The 25152-nt window shown below is 48.0% G+C and overlaps 1 long non-coding RNA gene across 1 annotated transcript in view; it reads left to right on the top strand.

Annotated features, from left to right (window-relative positions):
- Positions 1-14570, top strand: part of LOC107127852 (uncharacterized) — a 187307-nt gene extending 172737 nt beyond the window's left edge. Inside the window, exon 3 of the long non-coding RNA XR_001486156.3 lies at positions 13069-14570. This is a non-coding gene — a long non-coding RNA (uncharacterized lncRNA). The remainder of the gene's footprint in view (positions 1-13068) is intronic.
- The last annotated feature ends 10582 nt before the right edge of the window (positions 14571-25152 follow it).

Raw genomic sequence — 25152 nt, 5'->3', positions numbered from 1 at the left:
AGTCTTTTTGCCAGGAACCTTGGGGGTTTTCAGAGCCCAGAAGGATGCCAGCTCTGGACCCCCTGCTCTGTTTGACCTCCTCTACTAAATTTCCACCATTTCCTGCATCTTTATTCATAGAAAGGGATCAAACCATCCTTAACACTCATACCACTCTGCAAATAAACGTGTAACTTATACAATGACAGAAGGAATTATAAGATGCTTACTATTAGAAAAATGTATCAAATGGAAATACTTAGGAACTATACTTAGTTATAGGATGTTAATCTTTTATCATTAAGTAATAGTTCAATATTTTCTTGATTGTTTAGTATTTCATTGTAGGAACATGACATGGTTACTTTTTAATAGTTTTTTTTTATGTTTCCAATATTTTTTACCCTTTTGCTGTAAAATAAGGCTCTGATGACAATCCTTGCAGCAAAAATGTTATTTTTATCTGTACTAGCTTCCTGAAGCTGATGTAGTAAGTTACCACAAACTTGGTGGTTTAGAGCAACACAGATTCTCTCTTGTAGCTCTGGAGGCCAGAAGTCTGACTGAGACTTCTGGAGCTAAGCTAAAACCAAGTCATTGTCAGTAGGACAGGTTTCCTTTGGAGGCTTCAGGGAATAATTGTTTCTTTGCTTCTGATGACTGCTGGCATTCCTTGGCTTGGAGCCACATCACTCCAGTCTCTGCCTTTGTGGAGTTCTCCTCTCTGTAGTCAAGTCTCCCTCTGCCTCCTTCTTATATGAACTCTTATAGCTACATTTAGGGTCCATCTGGATAATCCAGGATAATCTCCCCATCTCAAGACCTTTAACTTAATTCCATCTTCCAAGTCCCTTTTACCATATACCATAAGGTAACATTCATACATAGCAGGGATTAGAACATGGCTGTCTTTTATTAGGCAGTGGAAGGGAGCAAGAGCTTGTGCCATTATTCAGCTCATCACTATATTCATGACTATTTTCTCACAATAAATTCCTAAAAGTGGACCTAGAAGGAGAAAGGGCCATCCTTAGGTTGCATGACATATTCAGTGGTCAGTAAATAGTACTGGTGTCTTTTTGTTGCTGTTCCTTTAAGAGCCTTTCTTAGCTCTCCTAAGAGTCAGATCGGATGGGGAGGTGGAGTGTACATTGAAACCCCCATTACAGGAATCATTTAAAGTTAGCCTCTAGGAAGCTCGGGGCTAATGAGATAATTCCCATTAGAAGAGGAAGGAAATGAAGGTGGCCTGACATCCTTTCTGTCTCTAATTTATATGATTCACTGAAACCTCCCCCTCTTCCCCCGCAACCCCCTCCTTCGGCCGCCCCTTTGAATTCTGGTTCCCTGTCCACCGCCTCTGCCAGCCAGGGCTCTGGTTTTTAGCAAGCCCCAGCATGCCTGGGAGTCCAGGAGGGTTGCCTTCCGCTGAGACGAGGCATTCGGGCTCTTTTCTTGGCAGCTGTGCCAGAGAATCTACTCTTTGCCTCCTTCCTCTCTTTTCCCAGAGCCTTGCCCAGCTCTCCCCACCCCCACCCCTGCCCCAACAGGGATGGAACTCTTGCCTATAGGACCGCAGAAAGAGAAAGGCTGTCAACAGAACACTGGCAGGCTCAGGGGACTTAGGGGCCAAAGCTGCAGAGAGGTTTTGTTTGCTTCCTTCCCCTAACCCCCAGTACTTTTTAGGGGGAGGAGAAAGAGAGAGAGAGAGAGAGAAACAAGAAAACAAGAGAACAAGAGAGAGATCATTCTCTTCCTGTTTTGCTCTGCTGCCTACACTTTTGGTCAAAGTTCTCTGCAAACATGAAAATCCAGTTTGGGTCTTTAATTAGAAAAGTGTGAAGTCTCCCAAAAACTTTAGGGTTTTTGAAGTTCAGATTAAACCCTGGAAACACATTTAGGGGCTGGAGAGAGAGAGAGACAACCCGAGAAGAGCAGAAAGGAGAGCCCAATCTCATCTGCTCATCTATCGTGTTGCTATCAGCTGTTACCCATTTCATTTATTGGACACCCCCTTTCTTGTCTCAGACCTGCTGGGAGCAAATCTAATACCCACCAACCCCAAGAAGGGTCTCTGGCATTCAGAGGGTAGCATGGCTCTTCCTAGCCCCTGGTTTACTTCTTTTCTTCCTCTCACCCTCCCAGAGGGAGGCCATATGGTGGAGTCTTCCGAGTCAGGGCCAAGGGCCAGAGCGGCTCTGGCCCTGGGGACAGTCCAGCAGCCCTGATGTGCCGTGTGGGTGGCCTATTCTGTGAACTTGCTGCCTGACCTCCCCGTGCCTCTGAGAGTCCAGCTGCAGCCTTGGGTAACAGCCTGGCCCCGTCGTGATGGGAGGGTGCCGAGGCCCAGCTCCCCCGCTCACCTTGGCACAGATGCCACAAGCTGGCCAGGCCATGCGGGGCCAGGACCAGGCAGAACAGACAGAGCCCCCATAAGCATCATTTCCAGTTGAGTTGGCCTATCTTGGCTCATAAGGCCGTGGTGTCTCTAATGAGAGTGAGACAGAGACAGACAAACCAGGGGTTCAAGGAAGAGAGAACACAAATTAGAAAGATGAAAGATACAAGGGAAAGATACAGGAGTTGGATTTCTATGTAAGGTAGCATGAAATAATAGCCAAGCTAGAGTTTGGATGAGTCTTAGCTGTTTTGGAATCATATCTTTACCAGTAGCTGAGCTAAATCATTCATGGTGAGGGTGTTTTAAGGGCCCTGATCATGACTCCTGCCTTCATTACCTCCTTCCTCCCTGCTCGTGGACACAAGTTCTCAGAACTTTTAGGGGTGGTTGAGGGAATATGGAAGGAGGCGAGGTAAGAGTTAATCTAAATGTTAACAAACAATTTATTGATTTGAAAAGGAAAAGAAAAGGAGTAATGGAAGATGGATCTGGGCTTTATTGTACACTTTTTAGGAATGGTTTATAGCAGAAAAATAACCATGGAAGTGGCTTAATGTCCTTCCTCTTCAGAAAGGTGCTGACTGTATTTTTGAAATGGAGATAATGCCGTAGGGAAATAGAGCAATAAGAACAAATAGGCCAGGCATGGTGGCTCACGCCTGCAATCCCAGCACTTTGGGAGGTCGAGGCGGGCAGATCGTGAGGTCAAGAGATCGAGACTATTCTGGCCAACATGGTGAAACCCTGTCTCTACTAAAAACACAAAAATTAGCTGGGTGAGGTGGTGGGTGCCTGTAGTCCCAGCTACTCGGGAGGCTGAGGCAGGAGAATGGCGTGAACCCGGGAGGTAGAGCTTGCGGTGAGCCGAGATCGTGCTATTGCACTCCAGCCTGGGCAACAGAAAGAGACTCCATCTCAAAAAAAAAAAAAAAAAAAAAATTGGGTCTTTCGTACTTAACTCAGTCCTCACAACAAGCCTAGAAATTATCCCTGTTTTACAGATGGGCTCAAGAGATTTGAGGTTACTTGCCCAGGAGCCTACCGCTCCTAAGAGGGTAACTAACCCAGGACTGGAACCCCGATCCAACTTCGTATCAGTAAGCTGTGGGATCTCTGAGAATTACCACCTGAAGTGTTTTCCCACTGGCAGGAGTGAGTGCGTCCGTGTTCTAAGGGCCTCCCATGCTTTGAGATGACTAGCTTGTGTTGCTCACAATCCATTCATTTGTTCGTTTGTTCATTCATTCATTCGTTTGCCTCCTCATTGCCAGACAGCGAGCTTGGTACCCTCAACACAAGAAGGAAAACATGGTTGCTACTGCAGCCTGCAGCTGGCCAGGTCGACTTGCACTACCGGGCTGGGGAACATCAGGAGGTGAGCAGGCTGCCAGCACCCACAGTCTGGGGATACATGCTCTTTCTCTCCCATATCAATGGGCAGTCCTGCTCGGTGACCCAGATCCAAACAACTCAGAGGTCCCACTGTGTCCTCACTGCAGACTGACCGCGGGCTCTCAAACATCTGGGTGGGCAGTAGAGGCCAACAGGGAACTTTAGGGACCAAGGGAAGAGAACCTGGCAGTTTATCCCTCATGAGGAGAGAGTGGAACCAGCGACCTTCTCTCTGGAATCTCACTCCTGGCCTGATTCCCAAAGGGGAGAAGAGCTCCTGCCTGGTCTCAAAGTCACTGTTTCTCTCTCCCCCTCGACCCTCATTGTTGCAGTAGGGCGAGGACTCTGTCCGGCCAGGTTCCCCACTTGCTGTTAAATGGGTCATCTGAAGAAAGAGAAGGAAAGGCTTTCTGATTGGCTGTTGGATGGCCCCTGAGGGACATAGTGCATGATAAGGAGAGGGCAGAAGGGAGTCTGGGACTGGGGTACCTATTATCTTTAAAGTCCATCTTTTGGCACAGTCCACCGGGACAAACAAGGGATCCAGGTCGGCTGGTTCGGGAGGGTCTTTGATCTACCTATAAGTTAATGCTTTTCAATGGAGAACCGCAAAGCAGCCCCACCCAGGGCCTCGGAGATAACAGGCTGGTGCAATCACAAACCACCGGCCTCTTGATAATGCCGGGTTTTATTGAGGCCTGGTTTTTGCCCAAAGGGAACACATCCGGCAAGCATCAAAGGGAGCAGGCGTCACCCTGTGCAAAGAATCGTGGGCCCTCAGGTGCGGGCACCTTGGGTTGCGTGTGTGGCTGTGTGTGCACAAGCTGGCCCGTTGGCAATTACCTTTCTGTAGATCAGAGGCCACCAGCCCCAGAGGGGCCTCGACAATGCATGAACTCTGTTCCCTCATTCTGGATGGTCCAGCTCCTAAGATATCCTTGAAAATGGTAACTTAGCATCTTAAGTAGGAGGGTCACTCTTGTGTCGTTGAGTCCCCGACTCGACATCCCAAAGGCAGTTGGTGTGAGAAGTTTAGTGGTGAGGTGAGGTGGACACTCAGAGGAGGCAAAACCTAAAAGCTTAGTTCCTTTGCAGCCATTTGAAGGTTTTTGCATGGAAAGTTGCCCTTTGACAATGGAAGAGTTAATGGGTGAACTGGGGAAGCTGTGGTCCTTGGGGAAGGGTCATCCCCACTCACCCCCAGGCTGTGCCTTTTGGCTGCCTCATATTTTATCTGGGCAGTCAGGATGCTGTGCACTGCGTATTGGCCTCTGGAGACCAGAGCAGAGAAGCACCACAATACAAACAGAACATCTGGAAGCTTTTTAAGGTTTGTTTTTTAACACGTTTGCAAGAGTCAGGACATTTGCACACGAGGTTTACTGGCCAGAGGGAACCCAGGGACTTGAGTCAAGTGGGAGATCTCTTTGACTTTGTCAGGAGGGGGTGGGGAGGGTAAGGAAAGGAAGGTGGGCTGGGTGCAATGGCTCACACCTGTAATCCCAACACTTTGGGAGGCCGAGGTGGGTGGATCATGCTGTCAGGAGTTCGAGACCAGCCTGGCCAACATGGTGGAACCCTGTCTCTACTAAAAATATAAAAATTAGCCGGGCGTGGTGGCATGTGCCTGTAATCCCAGCTACTCGGGAGGCTGAGGCAGGAGAATCGCTTGAACTTGGGAGGCGGAGGTTGCAGCGAGCCTGGGTGACAAGAGCAAAATGACATCTCAAAAAAAGAAAGAAAAAGGAAGGTAGGAACACTGGAAGCAACAAGGCCCTATATTCTTCAGACTCACTTGTTGCAGTGACCTGTTGGAAATCCTTAGGCACAGAAAAGGAACCTGGAACAGAATCCTGGGTTCCTTGTCTTTCTGGTCTTGCTGGTATGGAGCAATTGGATTTCTTCCTTGTCCCAATCAGCTGCAGTAAAAGGACTGAAAGAATAGGAGGCAAATCCCTTGGGAAAGAATGGACATGCTGGCCCTAAGGCCTCTGGGAGATGCCCTGGGAGTTGGCTTTTTCTGTATGCTTTATAGACTGGTACCTGTTCCTTTATCTTTCCATCTGGGCTAGCCAAGTGGGGCTGAAAATGCAGAGTGCAGGGAAGCCGTTGATCCTGGTCCTGCAGTGACTCGGTACACCTGAGAGAGTGAGAGTCAGTTAGCTTCTTCCTTTTCTTCTCCTCTTCTCCACACCCCCTTGCCTCCCCCTACTGACATCCTGGACTTAATGATTTAGGCCAAGGGAAACAAGGAAAAGCTCGGCTCAGCATTTTAGCAGAGCAGGCTGGGAATGAAATCATGAAGAAAAAAGTCAGTCCCGGCAGGAGAAAGAATTTATATGGGACTTAATCTTTCTTTTTAAGGAGAGGGCATCTGCTTATTCATCCCTCCCTCATTCTTGGTCGCTGGTTTCTCATTTCATTCTTCCTTCTCCACTCCACCTCCATTATGGCCCCATTGCCAAGCTTATTGTCAGGGATCCATTAAATATATGTGAAATCTGTGCTTGCTCAGAGAGTATCCTTGTGCCCATGGAGTTTATCTTGAAAGAGGCCCACGGTCACATGGCTGCCTTTATTAAGACAGTTCTTTTCGTGGGATGAGCTAATGCTTAGCACCTTGTGGGAGCTGGCTTATTGTGTGCTGTTTATTAGGGGAGGAAACTGAGGCTTTGTGTGGTTATTTATGTGAGAGACTGAAAGGTGTCCACCCTGTTCTTATGGGAAATGAGGTGACACAGCTGCCAGGAATTCCACCCCGTCTAGTCACCCATCTGGCAGGTACAACATTGGTTCCCAAGTCTACCCCAGCCACTCTTATTACAGTTTTTGCTTTGGAACCTCTTATGTCCTGCTTACAATCAGGGTTCAGTACCTTCACCAGCTCGGAGCACACAGTTCCTCTTCTGGCTGGCTGCCCCTCTGCAATGAGCAATTCTTAACGTTGGCTCATCATTGCACTCAGCTAGGGAGTTTTCACTGCTGTCTCCGTCCTGCCCTCATAGATTCTGCCTTAACTGGGTTGGGATGAGGCTGAGACAGTGGAATTTTGAAGAGCTTCCTAGGTGATTCTATAGCGTAGCCAAGATTAAGAAAGAATCACTCCTCTGGGACAGTGTTTCTACACTGAGGACAATTTTGCTCCCCGCTCTCCCTATCCCAGGCATACCCCAATGTCTGAGACATTTTTGATGATCACGCCTAGGACTGGGTTGGGTGGGGGGTGGCTCTGGCATCTAGCGAGTAGAGGCTGGGGATGGCACTGAATATCGCACAATGCACGGGACAGTCTCCCACAACCAAGAATTGTCCAGCCCCGAGCATGCCTAGTTGAGAAATCTTGCTCTAGACTAGTCGTTCTCACACTTGAGCTTGCATCAGAATCACCTGGAGAGCTTACTAAAGCAAATTGCTGGGCTGCACTCTCAGAGTTTTTTATTCAGTAAATCTGGAGTGGAGCTCAGGAATTTGCATTCCTAACAAGTTCCCAGGGGATGTCAAGCTTGTTGATCAGGGTTACAGTTTGAGAACCGTTGTCTCTGAGTGACTCCTGAATCCTACTTGCCTAGATCTGTGATATGTTGTACCCATGATGATTACTAAAAATCCAAGACAATGGACTGAGCATGGTGGTTCATGCCTGTAATCCTAGCACCTTGGGAGGCCGAGGCAGGTGGATCACTTGAGGCCAGGAGTTCGAGACCGGCCTGGCCAATATGGTGAAACCCCATGTCTACTAAGAATTCAAAAAATTAGCTGGGCATGGTTTTACACACCTGTAATTCCAGATACTCTGGAGGCTGAGGCAGGAGAATCACTTGAACCTGGGAGGCAGAGGTTATAGTGAGCTGAGATCGTGCTACTGCACTCCAGCCTGGACGAGACTCTGTCTAAAAAAAAAAAAAAAGAAAAAATCCAAGACAACACAACAATGACTAAACTAAGACAGAAGAGCATTTCTCTCTCACATAGAAATCCAGAGGGAGGCCACTGAAGGCTAGTGTGATAGCTGTGGAATGGTCAGACATCTGGACTCCCATCTTTTTGTTAGACCATCTGACTGCATGCCTTCCATTTTCCATGTCCCTCAGAGTCCAAGATGATTGCTGGAGCACCAGCCATCATGTCCTCATTGCAAGCAGAAGATAGTAAAGGCAGGCAAGTAAAAACTGGGCTCCTTCCAGCACCTTTTGAAGCAGCCTCCCCAGAAGTCCTGCAACGCTTCTGCTTACGTCTCCTTGGCCAGATCTTAGTCATGTGGTCATATCTAACTGCAAGGAAAGCTGGGAAATGTAGTCTTTTTTTTACTGTGGGCTGCAACGTGTGAACTCCAAATTAGAGTTCTGTTACTAAGAGGAAAGGGTAGAATAGATATGGCAGTGGGCAACTCACAGATTATGCTCATCTGTGCACACCTACTCTTTCCTAAGGGTTGTGGTGTATTTGGCATTTACCATGGGCCAGCTGCTTTTCACGTATTATCTCATTTAATCCTAAGAGCTTTGCAAGGTGGATGATAATATCTCTATTTTGCAATGATGAAACTGAGGCTTTCAGAGATGGAGCCACCTGCCCAAGTTATAGTCAGCAAATGGTTTAATTTAACATCCCACTTCAAAGCCAGTGCCACTTCTTGCCGATGCTCTCACAGACCTGCTCTTTTCTTGCTGAGGCTGCAGGGTGTTGGTTCGACCTTTCTAAGCTAAATTCCGGATCCCACCCCTTTTGCCCAGCTCCCCTTCACTGTTACCCATATCCCTCCTGTGATACTCTCTTCAAAAGAACTCTGGGAAAATACAAACACTGTATTGACAAGATTAGTTTCTTATTGCTGGTGTGATAAATGACCACAAACTCGGTGGTCAGAATTGAATTGGAGGACACCCAGCAGGTGTCCACAGCTCCATGTCGGGGGGAGAAATTCCCACACATTTGGTCACCAGCATCTTCCGTGTTGATTGTCGTGGGGTGAGAGCAGAGGAAGAGCACGGTTGGAGAGAGTTTTCCGTGCACAGTCACGATGAGGGCCCAGAGGGACTGACAAGGAAGAAGATGGTTCTCCAGCTCACAGAACTCAGGGAAACACGTTTAGTGGTTTATTTTAAAGGCTGTTATGAAGGCTACAGGTGAAGAGATGCATGGGGTGAGGTGTGGAGGAAGGGATGTGGAACTTCCATGCCCTTCCTGGATATTCTACCCTCTAGGAACCTCCATGTACTCAGCTATCTGGAAGCTTCCCAGAGAACCCTGTCCTCTTGGGGTCTTATGGAAGCTTCATAACGTCAGCATTCCTTCCCCCAGGGTATAGGGCAGGTCCCTCTCTGGGGAGGGTCTCAAGACCTATAGTCAGAAAGGTGGGGAAGATTAGTCCTGCCCTGGGGAAGGATAGTGGCTTTAAACAACACAAATTCATTCTTTTACAGTTCTGGAGACTGGCTTCACTGAGCAAAAGTCCAGGCATCTGTGGGGCTTCCTTCTGGAAGTTCTAGGGGAGAATCTGTTTTCTTTGTCCCCTTCCTTAAATCCTTCCAACCTCTTGCTTCCATTATCACACTGCCTACTACCTCTCCGGGATCAGATCTCCCTCTGCCTCCCTCTTATAAAGACCCTTGGGATCACAGTTAGGGCCTACCTGGATAGTCCAGGCCAACTTCTCAAGATCCTTACTCACATCTGCACAGGTCCTTTTGCTGTGCAAGGTAGGATTCACTGCTTGCAGGGATCAGGATGTGGACAGCTTTGGGGGCTACTATTCAGCCCCTCATAGTAGCCCTCTTGCTACTGTTCTTCCATTTCTTGTCCCCATCTTTTTTTTTTTTTTCCAAACACAGAATGTACATAGATTTCACTTCTGTCTGGTTTTTTTTTTTTTTAAAGAGGCCAGAAATATGGTCTACAGGGCAAGGCAAAGTGTTGCGAGGGTTTGTCTAATCAGCTCCCAGTGGCCACAGCAACAGACATGAAAACGTTCAAGTAGAAATGACCTGGGGGTAGAGGGGGGTGGAGGGAAGGATCCTGCCCTGGAGGGGCCTGTGTCACCTCAGCCAGGTGACTTAACCTGTGGAGTGATGTATGATGGAGAAGCATAATCAGTAGTTATGGTAGTTCCGTAGCGAGCTTTGCAAAGCTTCCCTGTAATTCTAGGGGATCAGATCTCTAGATGCCTTCTAATTCCTGTGCCTCCTATGGTCTTTCTCTAGGCTAACAGAGGTGTGTCTTTAGTGGAATACAAATGCCATATCTAGAAGCGTTAGATTTGTGAGGAGGAGGGAGAGTTAGGATCTGCTTATGGCCTAACCTCGTTTTCCTCCCCTGTGTGGATTCCCTCATCGCGCCCAAACACCCCTTGGCTGGGCCAGCCCTGCTGGGACGAGAGTCTGGGGTGTTGTATGTTTTGCTTTTTATTTTATTTTGCAAATGCCTCACAGCATTCCCCTCTGTGTTTAATGTCCCACTGCCAAGTGCATGCAGTTGCCCGGCAACAAGAAGGAAGGTCCCTGTGTGATTCACCCGACTGTTGCCAATTAATTTGCGAGCTGCGTGCGTCTCCCAGGGGAAAAGGGCTGTCTCTGAGATAGCTCACAGGGCCACTGCCCAGGCGGAGGAATGAAACCAGAGGAAGGTCGGCAGAACTTTGGGTTTGTGTGGGGTGTTTTCAGGTCCACGTGAAAGGGTGTGTCCAGAGGACCCTGGCGACACCTGTGGCAAAGGCTCCTGGCTTCCTTCTTGGCCACCAATCAGAGAGCTGCCCAGAGCGAACAAGCACTTCTGTGTCTGCACATTGGTTGCTTTTTTGGATTTTCATCCTTTTATTTTTTAATCGATTCTAAAATGCAGACTCTCCTGTCCCAGTTCATCCGCAGAGAAATGTCTTGGACCATTTTCTTCTCGTCAGTCCCTCCCGGGCTCTCATCATGACTGTGCAGGGAAAACTCTTTCCAACCATGCTCTTCTTCTGCTCTCACACTGCAACAATCAACACGGAAGACGTCGGTGACTGAATGTGTGCAGGTTTTTCCCCGACACCAATTCAACTCTGATACCATCTGCCTGGACATAGCATCAGATCCCATGGGTTGAGGACTCAGTACCCAAGGCTGCCCCCTCCTCCCCAGACACCAGTTGCCAGTCCGGGCCTCTGGAACTTCTCACCGACCAGCTTCAAGTTGGGGTTCCCATGACTCCCCTCTTTGAGTTCAATTAATTTGCTGGAGCAGCTCACAGAACTCAGGGAAACCCATTTAGTGGTTTATTCTAAAAGCTGTTACAAAGGATACAGGTGAAGAGATGCATAGGATGAGGTGTGGGGGAAGGGGTGTGGGGCTTCCCTGTCCTCCCTGGATGCTTCACCCTCCAGGAACTTCCGTGTGCTCAGCTGTCTGGATGCTCCCTGAAGAACCCTGAGCTCTTGAGGTTTCATGGAAGCTTCATGACATCAACATTCCTTCCCCGAGGTGTAGGGCAAGTCCCTCTCTGGGGAGGGCCTCAAGCCCCATAGTCAGAAAGGTGGGGAAGATTAGAGTTCTGTCTTGGAGCAGGTGTAAGGAGCGCAGGAGTGGGATTCTGTTTCCTGAGGCCCAACGTTATAGCAAAAGACTGTAACGAGGGCTATGGGAGTTATGAGCTAGCAACTTTGGATGAAAACCCGTGCGCGCATGTGTGTGTGTGTGTGTGTGTGTGTGTATGTATAATAACACCACAGTGTCATTGTCTCATCTCTGGTCACTAGTGCCCTTCTCTCTGGGTTTCCTGGCCATTGCACACATCTCCACCAGGGTCTCAGCTAGAGCCTTTGTGAAGGAGAGTTCCTTTGCACCAGGTTAAGCAGGGCCCCCAGGTCTTCTGAGGGACAGAAGGGGGCCTGTTGGTTTCCGAATGCCCCCAGAATCCGTGGTGCATTTCCCTCAAGGCCTTGCTGTCCTCTGGCCCCATGCTTGCCTAAGGAAACCTTCGATCCATGTTATGTCTCCATTATGACCTGTGAGGGTGGGGTTTGCCTGTCTGGTTGATTCCTGTATCCACAGCATCTAATCCAATATGGTACTTGTGAATGCATGGATTTGTGGTTGCCCAGGTATTCCTTGTGGATTGATAGTGATTGCTAGAATCAGAGACCCAGAGGGCAGTCTCTTTAGTAAGGCCTGTGTTATCTATATCTGTGAATAGGCCTGACATGGCTTGGCTTTGTGTCCCCACCCAAATCTCATCTTGAATTGTAATCCCCATAATCCCCAGGTGTGGAGGGAGGAATCTGGTGGGAAGTGATTGGATCATGGGGTCTGGTTCCCCCATGCTGTTCTCATGATAGTGAGTGAGTTCTTATGACATCTGATGGTTTTATAAGTGTCTGGCATTTCCCCTGCTTGCTCGTCTCTCTCCTGCCACCATGTGAGGAAGGTCCTTGCTTCCTCTTTGCCTTCTGCCACCATTGTAAGTTTCCTGAGGCCTCCCCAGACACGTGGAACCGAGAGTCAATTAAACCTCTCTCCTTTGCAAATTACCCAGTCTTAGGTATTTCTTTATAGTGGTGTGAAAACAGACTAATACAAGGCCCCTCACTTGCACTACTGAGACTCATCAGTTTTAAAATAGGGCAGTCTCCTGAGGGCATTTGGTCTTATTCAATATATTTGTTACTCAGTAATGGAAGGTAATGCTGGGGGGTGAACATCAAGGAAAGTGTCATGAGTCCAAGTCCATCTTAATTTATTTGCTATCAGAATTAGGGAAGAAGAAATATATTTAATGGTGTCTTACCATTTCCTCTGAGCTATCCACTCTGGGTAAGTTCCTAATTTATTGTTAAGGGTGTTTCAGAAGCAGAGAGAAGTTCCTAGTAAATCCTAAACATGAGGATTAGGAACCAGAGCCCTGCTGTTCTGTAGCAAGAACACCGGCACCCTCTGTGCCTTGGCTTTCCACTATGAAGTAGGTGATCTACCACCCCCATGCTCCCTGCCCCGTAAATCACAGAAATAATGGTGACCGGCTGAAAAACAGAATTTTCCACTTCCTCAGGACTGGCTGTGCTCAGTGGCATTTTAAAAAATCAGCTCTGGATGTCGTGGTGGGATTTGTGTAGGAGGGTTCCTGGTGATGATTCAGGGGATGGATCGTTCCTTGAGAGGTATAAATAGGCTTCCCCCCCACCACCCCACTCAACTAAAATACTGCTTTTTGAAGTATGTGTTCTGTTCAACAGCTAAAACATTATGAACCAAAGACAGTAATGTGATGTTAGCCCCTGAAAAGGCAGAAGCTAGAATAGATCTCTCATGCTGTTTTTTGATCCACAGGATGGGAAGGAGGACTGATCCACGTTCCCACCAGGAAGCTTAGTGGAACCCCCGTATGCCACCTGGACCCCCTGGAAGGACCTGGCCAAGGCTGAACCACCTCTTGAGAGGCAAGAGCTCCAAATTTGATCAGAAATTCGTGGCTGGGCATGGTGCCTCATGCCTATAATCCCAACACTTTGGGAAACCGAGGTGGGAGGATCGCTTGAGCCTGGGAGTTCAAGACCAGCCTGGGCAATATAAGGAGACCCCATCTCTAAAGAATAGTAATAATAAAATAAAAAATTAGCAGGGCATGGTGACATGTGCCTGTAGTCCCAGCTACCCAGGAGGCTGAGGCAAGAGGATGGCTGGAGCCTGGGACGTTGAGGCTGCAATGAACTGTGATTACCCCACTGCACTCCAGCCTGGGCAACAGAGCGAGAGACCCTGTCTCAAAATAATACTACTAATAATCTTATTTTGGAGAATAAAGAAACCTCTGGATTTGAGGAGCCATTTGGATAGAAAGCAAAGACCTTCACAATGAGAAATAGTCTGTGTTGACCTGAAGGAGCAGAGGGATGCATCGCTGGAGGTGACCTACAGTTGGAGAAGACTCATTATGCCAGACCTTGTCCTTCTTCTTTGTGGAAAATGTTTCCCCTGCTGCTGCTGCTCATGAGACTCTTCCCCCTCCCTGTCTCAGGCAACCAAAGGGCTTTCTACCACACCCTTTCTTGCCCCCCGCCTCCCATGTCTGCTGTGCCTTTGTACTCAGCAATTCTTGTTTGCTCCATTATCTTCCAGCCGGATACAGAGTGAATAGTTAACCACACTTAGGTCAAATAGGATCTGAATTTTTGTTCCTGCTCCGTCTAAAGAGGCCAGTGTTTGTGCGTTGCAAGCAGCCTCGGAATAGTAACTCTTCTCATTTGTTTGGGATCTCATTGTATTCCTCAGCCATCAAGTTCCAGAATGATACATGGATCAGTGCAGAAGTTCATCAGGCTCTCGGACCTTAGGGCTGTTGGAGAAGTCTTCAGCAGGGGAACTGATGGTGAAGGCTGGTGTTCTCCATCCTCAACTTTCTTTGCTTGGATCACACATAAGTATACATTTGGAAGGGCAAAAAATGAACACTGTTGTTCACTGCAGCCGTGTTTTGTGACACAGATGCAGTCTGCTGTGAAGACCTTCTCGCAAGTGGCAGTTGGGGGTCCATGCCAGATCATGGTGCTTCGTGACAGACTAACAGCTACCAGGGATGGTGGCACTTAGTGAGGACCCTCCTCCCCCAGTGTGTGCTGATGACACATACACACCTGACAATAGCTTGAGTCTTCTCTGTTCTTTTTTACTCTGTGGCCACCATACACATGATTTAAAACCCTTCCTAAATATCTATCATAGTTCACCCTTGTCCAAATGCAGAGTCAAAGCTACTTGTACTTTATTATTATTTCCAAGGCAAATAGATGGCTTGCTTTTTACAAAAAGAATTAAAGCTTTTGTATGTTGCAGTTGGTGTGCTTGTATGAACATTTAGTGAATCTGGTGTCTTCTAAGTGGAACAATGGAGTCTTTGTGGACATCTCAGATTCATCACAAAATGATTGAGGAGAACCTCTTGACAATGTTTAGAGCTATTAAAATTTACAGATTGTTGATGGGCTTTCACCTTTTCCTTCCTTGCTTGACACACAGTTACAGGCATTGTATTCCTTGGATTCCTACAAGTGTCAAAGAACAGAGATCCACTTACATTACTTTCATAAATGCTGGTTTATTCAAAAGTCACAGTGATAGTAAGGTAGACAGGAAACAGTCCCAACCACTGCCTAGCTAAGCCTTTTCAAAAAGTCCAAGGTCATTCAGCAGACGCAGAAGCACTAGTTGGTTTCCAAGGATAACGAGCAATCCCATCATGGTCATCTTGATCCTCTGTTCAGCAGCAGGTTTTGCTGTCCCTGACTCTAGAATTCTGCTGTGGTGATGAGCTGAGGGTAACCAATGGTCCCAGTTTGCCCAGGACTAAAGGGTTTCTTGGGATGAAGGACATTCAGTGCTAAACCTGGGACAGTCCTGGGCAAACTGGGACAACTGGTCACCCTCCTGGGTGACTCAACGACTCTGCCTCTACTTTGTTACTTACTATTAACTGACTGATGCTGTTGACTGGTTTAGCCAATCTGCATTCAGAGCTCTTGTATCTGGTTACTTCATTGGCCCTCAGGCAGCCACAGGTGGATGCTATTGGATCAGGCACCAATGCTGACCAAATCAATTGTTTCCAGGATGGTAGAGTTGTATGAAGAACCAACTGAGACCATGTCCTTCTGAGTGTTGTAGATGGTGGGCATGGCAGGCCTTCAAAGTATCAGGGATTCCTCTCCAATACAACCTTACTTACAAAGGAGAAACTAACTTTCTCAGGAGAAACAGTTCATTAAGAAACAAAACTAACACAGTCACGGGGAACTGAGGAAGAGAGCCTGTAATGTGTGTGCAAGCACACACACACACACACACACACACACGCATACACATGCTCTCTGTAGAATAATGAGCCAAGATTCCAAATCTGCATCTTTGCTAGACAGAGATCAAGAACTAAAATCTTTGGGATGGTGTTGTCTGGGGAGCAAAGGAGTTGGCTCGAGGACTTCCTGAAATTCCTTTGAACTCTAGAATCCTTTAAAATATCAAGGGTGTGTAAACTGGGGCTAAGTATGTACATTCTCTCTAAAGTCTCCTAGATAACCTTTGAGTTCAATTCAGTGTGCAGTGGGGCCTCCCAGTTTATACTTAGCTTTCTAGACACTGACTTTATCTGGGATGAGGGAGCAGAACTTGGAGGTGGTGGTCGGGGCAGGGGCAGGGGGAGTGGGTAAGGGAGAGTTGCACCAGCCCAACTTTTTTGGTCTTCATAACAAGTAAGAACAATCTGAAGGCAAATGACAGGTTCTTTCGTGGACTAGAAAAAGTCAGGTTTTCAGGATTGCGTGGCATCCTGAAGTTGTTGCTGCTTGTCGGAGCATCTGGCCTCCATCTTTTCTGCTGAAAGACAGGCATGAGTGTTTACAGTGCTGGAACAGGGGCCTTCAGATAATTTCATTCATCTGGCATGGCAAGACCACAGGGAGGGAATTACATGCTAGGGTAGGGATGAACGTATGGACATACCATGCACCTTGGTGTTTGCCCCTGTAGCGACTCTCACTCACGACCTTCACTACCATTGGAGGGATGCTCACCCACCTCTTTGGGTGCCATTTTTCTTTTTTAAAAGATGAAGGCATTTCAGATGATCCCTTCATTTATGTTCCACTTTCACTCTTTGGTTTCGAAAGAAGTCCTGATCTTATGTCAAAGGCAACAATCTCTTCTCTCAATCTCTCTCTCTCTGTCTTTCTCTCCGGCTCACTCTGTCACCCAGGCTGGAGTGCAGTGGCGTGATCTCAGCTTACTGCAGCCTCGACCTCCTGGGCTCCAGAAATCCTCCTGTCTCTGCCTTCTGAGTAACTGTGACCACAGCTGTATGCCATCACGCCCAGCTCATTTTTTTATTTTTATTTTTTTGTAGAGACAGGGTCTACACCATCTTGCCCAGGCTCGTCTTGAACTCCTGAGATCAAGGGATCCTCCTGCCTTGGCCTCCTGAAGTATGTGAGCCAATGTGCCTGGCCCTCTCTTTTCTTATCTCCTTATCCACATGCAGTCACAGAACCCAGGAGGCTGAAGTGGTCTGAAGCATCACTCTTCTCTAGATTTATCTCTGACTCATGCAGGAATCCCCTTTCAAATCTGGCAAGGGATCGTTCAGCCCAGGGGAGAAAGGACTATGAGAGAGGCTGAGTGATACTCAGCCTGATGGGGAAGCAGTTGAATTTTAAAGAGTGTTTCATGTACTGCCAAGTGGCCACAAATGTCAATTTCTTAGAGATTTTGTGCTAAATGCATTTTGCCCTCTCCCCCATGTTTATGCTGGTAAAACAAACAAACAAAAAAATGCAGTGCAGGGAGGCAGAGACCTAAGTTTTTGTCTCAGAAAGCCCCTCATCATCTTAATTTCTTCCATATAAAATGAGGGATTTGGGCCACATGATCCCTGGAGCCTATTCTATTAATAGTTCTGACATCCACAATGTTGGCATATTTGATGGGTAAGCTATCAGCCTTCTAGGAGTCCATGTCTTAAAGATTTGCTGGGGTTTTAGGTCTCATCTTAGAATAGGACATTAGATATTGTCCAAGGTACAATGTAAAGGGATTTCATCTTGCCTTAATTTCATTATGAACATAACAATTTCAAATTAGCTCCCTGACACCGCCCCCACCCCCCAATTTTGTTCAGCCTTGCCTGTGAGATTTCCATGGCATTGGAACTTGATCCACAGGAGAACTTCGATCCTCTTCAAATGGCCCTGGAAACCCATGTGGGAAAATATTAGTCACGTTGACAAGAGAGATAGGAGGTTCTCGTGGTGAAACAAGTCCCTCTGCTCAGGAGGCTGCAGTTTAAAGGATTTCAAGGTGACCTTGGAAGTGGCCGCTGACTTTGGATAAGACACTTCTATGCCACGCTGGTGGAGAACAGGTGGAGGGAGGCCTGAAGACAGCCCTGAACTGAGGGGTCTGGAAACCTGGACACCGGCCCTGCCTTTGGCTTCGGCTAAGTCCGGGTCACATGTAAGTCACTCCAGCCTCTTCTCTGGGTCTCAGTTTTCTCATCTATAAAAGGGACAGAGAAGGGGCAGGGGTTGGTCTGACGATCCTCTGAGGTTCCTGCCATGCATCAAGTTCTCAGCCTTGCCTGGCCCAGCTGGTTCCTGACAAGCAGTAGCCCTTTCTCCCTTTGCCTTTGGCTGTGCCAGTCAAAAACAGGGCTGTCCGGGAAGTCCATTACCAAAGAATACTTCAAAGCTGTTTGCACGCATTGTCAGTTGCACTGAACATGAGTTTGTTGAGGGAGAAGGTAAATAGACATATAGGCCGATGACAGGAGGGGTGGAAGGGGGACCACTATTTACCCCCAGGGTGGCTGTGAGGGAAAAAAAGAAACCCTGCCTGCCGTTTTGACCAATAAATAAAAACTGGGAGCTCTGCGTGGCTAAAACCGTAGGGGATTTATTAGTTTGCTTAGTGAAAGGCAAATATTAAATCTTAAGTTGACCCGTCCTGGGACCTGCCTTTTGGCTTTTGTATGCCATGCGGCGCCGATCACTGGGCCCTTGGGTTATCGAGTTTTGTTGAAGGTTTTTTTTTTTTTTTAATTGTTTTCCGTCTCCGTCTTCTCTTCCTCTTTCACCTGCCCCTTCCCACTATGTCCCACCTTTTACGGTAACTTAGATGGGGGTTTTGGAGGGGTGAAAAGGGCAAGGGTGAAAAACATGTTCTGCTTGTAGAACCGTCTCTGCCCAGGGCTCTGGCTAGCCCGGGAATTGCCGATGCCTGGGATGTGGTGACTCCGGGGAGTGACCCCAGCAGGTGGTTCTCGCGGGTCCCTTCCATCCTCTCTCCTGGACTCTTAATGTTAGGTCCCAGGTGTAAGGCAAAGGCCTTGTCCCTCACGAAAATCAGCATAATGACAAGCACTGGAAAAGAACAGAGTATGCCTATTTCTAAGTTTTAACTTCCCTATCTGAGTCTTCATACCCAGCCATGGCAGATGATTTCAGCCTGAAAGAGGAACTGTTCAAGGTGAGGCTGTGCCCATTAGGGTCTGACCAGGGCTTGTGACTCACCATGGAGTGAAATATCAGGGCAAGAGGGGCTGGATGGCCACTGAGTCTATTCAGTTTTCAAGTAGGAGCTGCAGTGAAACTAAACTAGATGGAGCATTATTTATCCTTTGCTTTAAACATCCACAGCGTAATCCACCCTATTCTAAAACACTGCAGTTTGTGGGTGCTAAGGTCTCCGGGGTGGTGCTTGCTAACAGCCACCCACTGTCGGGTACAGCACAGCAGGACACACTGCTCCATGTCAGACCCTAAGTGCCCGTTTCCTGGTCCACCCCAGTGACCGTTCAGCATGCATCTTACTCATCTACCTGGGGCACTATGGCTTCCGAAATCACTACTCACATTCTAGAACTACTTACTTCAGAAAGTTTCTTGCACATTCCAGTAATGATTTTTTGTGTGTGTGATGGGGTCTCACTGTGTTGCCCAGGCTGGTCTTGAACTCCTCCACTCAAACAATCCTCCCACCTCAGCCTCCCAAAGTGCTAGCATTACAGGTGTGAGCCACCATGCCCGGCCCAGTAATGATTTTGTATTGAATTCAGCATGATCGTTAATCCTTTGGCAATTCTTCACAGAAGAGTCTATTTTTTAAAGGATACACATTGGGCATTCAGGGTACTGAAATCCTACGAATGCTTCAAGGCTCATCTCAAATGCTTCCTTCTCTCAGAAGCCTTCCTGAATGTCTCCTTCCCTCTCAACCAGTTGTGACCTCTCCCTCACATATTCTGACACAGGTACTCAAAAAAATGCCAATCTTCCTTCCTTAACCATAGCACTTTAGTATCTCATGTACTGCACTTATAATGGACTTGTTTCAGCACCTCTTCTCTCCCAACTCTCTTTCTCTGTCTTTTATAAGAACAGGAACTGAGTCATCCTTTACTCATTGAAATTTATCCTTGAAATGCTCCCAAATGGCCAGGGTCACATGGGAAGCACTGTGATGGGCATTTCATGTACTTCTCATTTAATCATCAGCAAACAAGACTTTGCAGGAATCAATCGCTTTGACCAAGTCTTTTATGTGTACTTTGGGATTCAAAACCAGGGTCATGGACAATCTCAAATTCAGAGCTTGTGAAGTTTCAGTATGATGGCTTTTACGTGGTAGGATGTACAAGAATGATGTTGAGTTGACTTTTCCTATTACCAACCTGTTATTGTGTGTACCACCAAATTTGCTCTTTTTTTTTTTTTTTTTTGCTTGTTCAGGAGTAATCAATAAAGTGTTTTCCACTTTGGGAGGCCAAGACAGGAGGATCACTTAAGCCCAGGAGTTTCAGACCAGCCTGGGCAACATAGGGAGACCCCCATCTCTACAAAATTAAAAATATAAAAACAAAAGCAAACATAGCCAAGTGTGGTGGTGCATGCCTGTAGTCCCAGCTACTTGGGAGGCTGAGGTGGGAGAATCGGTTGAGCCTGGGAGATCAAGGCTGCAGTGAACTATGATTGAGTCACTGCACTCCAGCCTGGGTGACAGAGTAAAATCCTGACTCAAAAAATCAATAAAGAAAGAGTTTTCCAAACAGCAGTGAAATTTTGTTTGTTGCCTGATTGCTTGGTTTCCATGTAGAAACTCTTTCTGAAAATAGAATCCTGTCTGATTTTTGCCAGTTACCCCATGAGCTCGTTTCATTTTTAAGGTGGGAAATAAAAATATCAGTTCAAAAGTTTAGATAAAAATTTCTAAAGAGTTTCGTTCCCCCTAATAAGGAGAACTAAAAAACAAAACAAAACAAAAACAATGGATCTGCCCAATAATATCCAAATAATTTCACTCTGTCTAATAGGGAGAACTACAGAAAAAACAAACAAAAGGGACCTGCCCATTAATATCCAACCTCCCAGGTAGAGACATTGGGTATTAATGGGCAGATCCCTTGCCATATGAACTGGACCTGGGTTCAAGGTCTTACCACCTGGGGACCAAAGGCCAAGGGAGAAAAGGCACCACTCAGGGGCAAGCAGGCTCTGGGAGGAAGAGTCTGTCTCCCTTGACTCCTGATTTCTCCTCCTGGGGGTTTGCTGGGGTGGGGTGGGGGGATGGGGGTGTGTGGAGCTGATAAAGGAGGATTGAGGAGAACAGAAATGTAGGGCAGAAGCTTTGCCTGTTTTGGAGAAGAGAGACACTGAAAATTCACCCCGTTCTTAATTCATACACACCCGTAAAATAAGAGTTTGAACCAAGAGGATGTCATCTGTGAACCGCAGTCACTAGGCACGGTTTCAGACATGAGAGAAATGATACAACATTCAGCCAAGAAAGATCAGGCCATTCAGGAAATAATGAAGTTCAGTGGTTTTATGGGACTTTCCAGTTTTCAAGCTCTTTGTAAAACTTCTCCTTGGAATCTCTCAAAGGCTTTGGTAGAAGGATGGAGACCTTGTTTTGTAGGCTGAGGGAGGTGTACTGACTTGCTGTAGAGACCACCCATAGGCCCCTGTCCCTAAGGGCAGTATTGTGGTTCTGTATGTATCAGTCACCATAGGCTGCTGTAACAAAACACCTCCATATATCAGTTCCTTCACCTGATGAGTTTTTCTCATTTGCACATTAGTCAAATGGGACTTAGCAGTAGTGGGGGCCGGAGGCTCTTTTTCATGAAGAAATTCAGGGACCCAGGTTCCCTCTGTTTTAGGATATCACTACCTTCAGAGGCGTCCTCTTCTACCAGTGAACACAGAGAAAGTGCTGTGAGAGGATATGCACCTGTTTGACCATCTTGGCCGGGAAGAAACACCCATCACTTCTGCTCACTTTCCATTGGCAGGAATTGATCCCAAGGCTCTATCTGGATGCAAGAGAGCTGGGAAATGTCCAACTCCGTGGAAGGAAGGGGTGGAGAGCAGGAGTGTTGGGGAGGACTTGCAGCTCCTGCCATGCAAACTGAACTCCCTTGTGGGGCTGCCGAGGTGCAGCTTATTGGCTTCTGTTGTGGTGGTCATTGAGGCCCATGGGTCTGGCCTTCTGGATGCCCCATTGTGACAGGCCTGGGTGTGCAGGCTTAGTGCTTTTCTACTACCAGGCTCAGACAGGTGAGGACTCCTGCCCAGGCTTATTGGCTCTCAGAGGGAAGCAGGACGGAGTCGTGGTGGAGGACAACGGCTCTGGCCCAGAGTGCCCGGGCCTGAGCTTCTTCACCCACCCCTAGCCGTGTGACCTTGAGTGAGTGACTTAGCCCCTCTGTGCCTCAGTTTCCTTCCTTTAAACTGCTTCCTTGGGTGGTGCAAAGTTTGGCCAAGGTATTACAGGTGCAGCTCCCAAGATAGTGCCAGGAACACAGCACCCAAGCAGTGTGGCATTGGAGCTCTCTCTCTATACTCTGAACATGGCACCATCAGGGCCCGTCTGCCATAACTCTGCCTCAGATGGTCTCTGTGCCCAGACGGGAAGAGGAAACATCCAATGTGAACTTCTGCCATTGCGTCTGTGTTGTCCAGCTGTGGGAAGGTGTCGCTGACTCTTACTGGCTGTGGCGGTTTTGTTTGGTACTGGGGACAGAGCTGAGCTGCAGACACTGCTCAGTGGTCTCTATTTCCAGCCATGCTGCACACCACATCAGTCTCACGTGACTCTAACATCAGTCAGGCATTTTCCTAAAGGCCAAGCTCTCTCCAGAATCTGTCAGTTTCATCTACCGACTACAGAGACCCCGCAAAACACTCATGAGACATATACATTGGGTGCATGAAGCCCTTCCTGTTTCTCCCTCTACTGGGGCAGAGAGAGAGCTGATTTCCAAGCCTTGGGGGAGCCCACGAGGCAGAGAACCTTCTCCCTGTTTCCACACCTAGATTTCAAATCACACCCTTCCCTGCATACTGCAGAAGCCAGCAAGGCGCCCTCCCAGAGCCCCCGGCCTGGGCCTGGGCTCCTGTAACTGTGGGACCTCAGTGGCCCGGGATCCTGGCATCAGCTCTGCCTGTTTGGTCTTTAGCTCTCCTGGCACTGCCAGAGAATGGAAAAGCTGGTCTGTTTACAGGACCTGGGGCCAGAAGCGCATTAAAAAATAAGGAGCAAATAAAATGTCATAAACAAATTTCCTTTCCAGTAAAGAACGTTCCTTTCCCTGTCCTCCAACATGAACCATTTTTTCTCCTGTGTTTGGATAAACTTCCATCCTGTGTAATTACCATTCCCAGGGAGGGGCTGCCTATTTCCGCTGGCTATTTATTTTGATTTTGATCATTCCTCTCTCTTCTGAGTATAACACACCTAATAGTAAAGGAAATATGTTTCCTACTGGGACATGGGGCACAGCTCTTTCCTTCTCTCCCGTGTCTTCTTCCCACTACCCCTCACCTTCCAACTTCCCATGACCGTGTGGACACAGTGCCCCGGGTGCGCTGGCCGGGGGTTGCTCCCCTCCAGCGTGCAGGAGAACCAAGAGGCAAAGTGGTGAAGGAGAAAGGGAGAAATTGTTTCCAATAAAAGGCGGCACAGATCCACAGGGTTGGTATATGGGTGACCATCTCTCTGGGGGGGGGGGGGGGTGGAGGGGGCGGTCTTCAGCCTGACCCCCTTCATGAGTTTTTGTGTGAGCAGAAAACCTCTGATCTAACGTTTCCTGACCCCAGCAGGTAGCTTATTGTAAAGCAGTTCATCCAGAGGGGGAAAAATACCTTGTTTCAGCATTTTAAGTTTTCTTCTTGCTCTGAACCAGACTGGAGAGGAAGGGAATAGAGAAGAACAGATATTTCCTAGCTCAGAAGTGCATGACGGGAGGCAAAAAACAAAACCAAAAAACAGTCTTTGAACAAGTGTTATTCTTGTTTATGAATGCATTGTATAATCCAGGATTCCTATTTACACACTTGAAGCTATCCCTCCGGTCCCCTCCTTCCCCTCTTCTCTCTCTTTTCTTTCTGTGTTGGGATGGCGAAGGAAGGAGGTATACGCCACAGTTAATTTCACTTTCTAAACTCCTTGCCTCTGCCTGGTTGGGTGAATGGATATCCTGGAGGTGCTGACCTCAGAGAGGCCATGAAGAGCAGGGTGGTACTGACTCATTGACTGGTCATACAATCAGTTTGGCTTCAGATTCCTTATGCTTTAACTCAGTGGAGGCCCCAAGAAGTGGGGATGGAGAGGGGGGACTCATGACTTCCCCTTGGGTCCTCCTACCTCTGCTTGCCTACCTCTTCCCTTCCAGATTGCCACCCACCCCCCACCCTTCTTCCAAAGATGGTCCAGGGCTGTCACAGGGTCACCTGGCCTAGGCTTGGTACCTGGGTTATGAGTTGGTGTCATGGTGGTAAGAGAAACCAGTCAGTCACTGGCCGGGCACGATGGCTCAAGCCTGTAATCCCAGCACTTTGGGAGGCCGAGACGGGCGGATCACGAGGTCAGGAGATTGAGACTATCCTGGCTAACACGGTGAGACCCCGTCTCTAGTAAAAAATACAAAAAACTAGCCAGGCGAGGTGGCAGGCGCCTGTAGTCCCAGCTACTCGGGAGGCTGAGGCAAGAGAATGGCGTAAACCTGGGAGGCGGAGCTTGCAGTGAGCTGAGATCCGGCCACTGCACTCCAGCCTGGGCGACAGAGCGAGACTCCATCTCAAAACAAAAAAAGAGAAACCACCAGTCACTCTCCCCTTTGGGAGCCCTGTCTTTTGAGTACTGAAGGATAGGGTGCTTATTCCAGAGGGTGTGAGAACCTCATTAATAAACCGGGCTGGCATTGGAATGATTCTGGATGTGTGTGTTAATGGGTGAAATGCACAGAACCATGTGTGTGCCATGGCTGGTTCCAGAAAGCTGCTGCTGGCTGTGCACCTGGTGGGTATGAGCTTTGGGTAGACCTTTCCAGAATCAAGGAGGAATGTCAAGGGACCCACCCCCAGACTGGTGCTCAGGCCTCCTTGACAGCAACAGGAGACTGTAACTTAAAAATTATAACTCAACCCTCTAATCCTGTGAGAGAGAGCTGGTGGTCCTAGTTCTCAGGCCTCCGTCTTGGGAATGCTGAGGTCCAGGGAGGTTAATTGAGCCATCCAGTCTCACTAGGCAAGTTATTGGAGAACTCTGACTGCTGCAGAACTCTGAGTCCTCACCTGGAATAGGATCCCCTAGATGCCTGTAAGGGCAGATGCAAGGAGAGGAGACCAGAGAAGGCATCTGGGATGCCTGGGAGGGAGGAAGGCTCCAGCCCAGGCAAAATGCTGCAGAAGCAAAATCCATTTGTGGTAGCTTTGTGCACTCAGTCAAGGTCGGGTGCTCCCGGGTCAAAAATGCTTTCAGTAAGAGGCGCTGGGGGTGGACCAGCCTCCATGTGAGGCGCTGGGCTCTCCAGGGAGGAAGACTTCATCCGGGCTGTGGCCCCATGCTCAGTTCCGCTCTATTTAGAAC

This window comes from Macaca fascicularis, chromosome 16 (genome assembly GCF_037993035.2).
Source record: "Macaca fascicularis isolate 582-1 chromosome 16, T2T-MFA8v1.1".
NCBI classification, from domain to species: Eukaryota; Metazoa; Chordata; class Mammalia; order Primates; family Cercopithecidae; genus Macaca; species Macaca fascicularis.
Note: the sequence above shows the minus strand (reverse complement) of the source record. Positions and strands in the feature narration are given on the sequence as shown.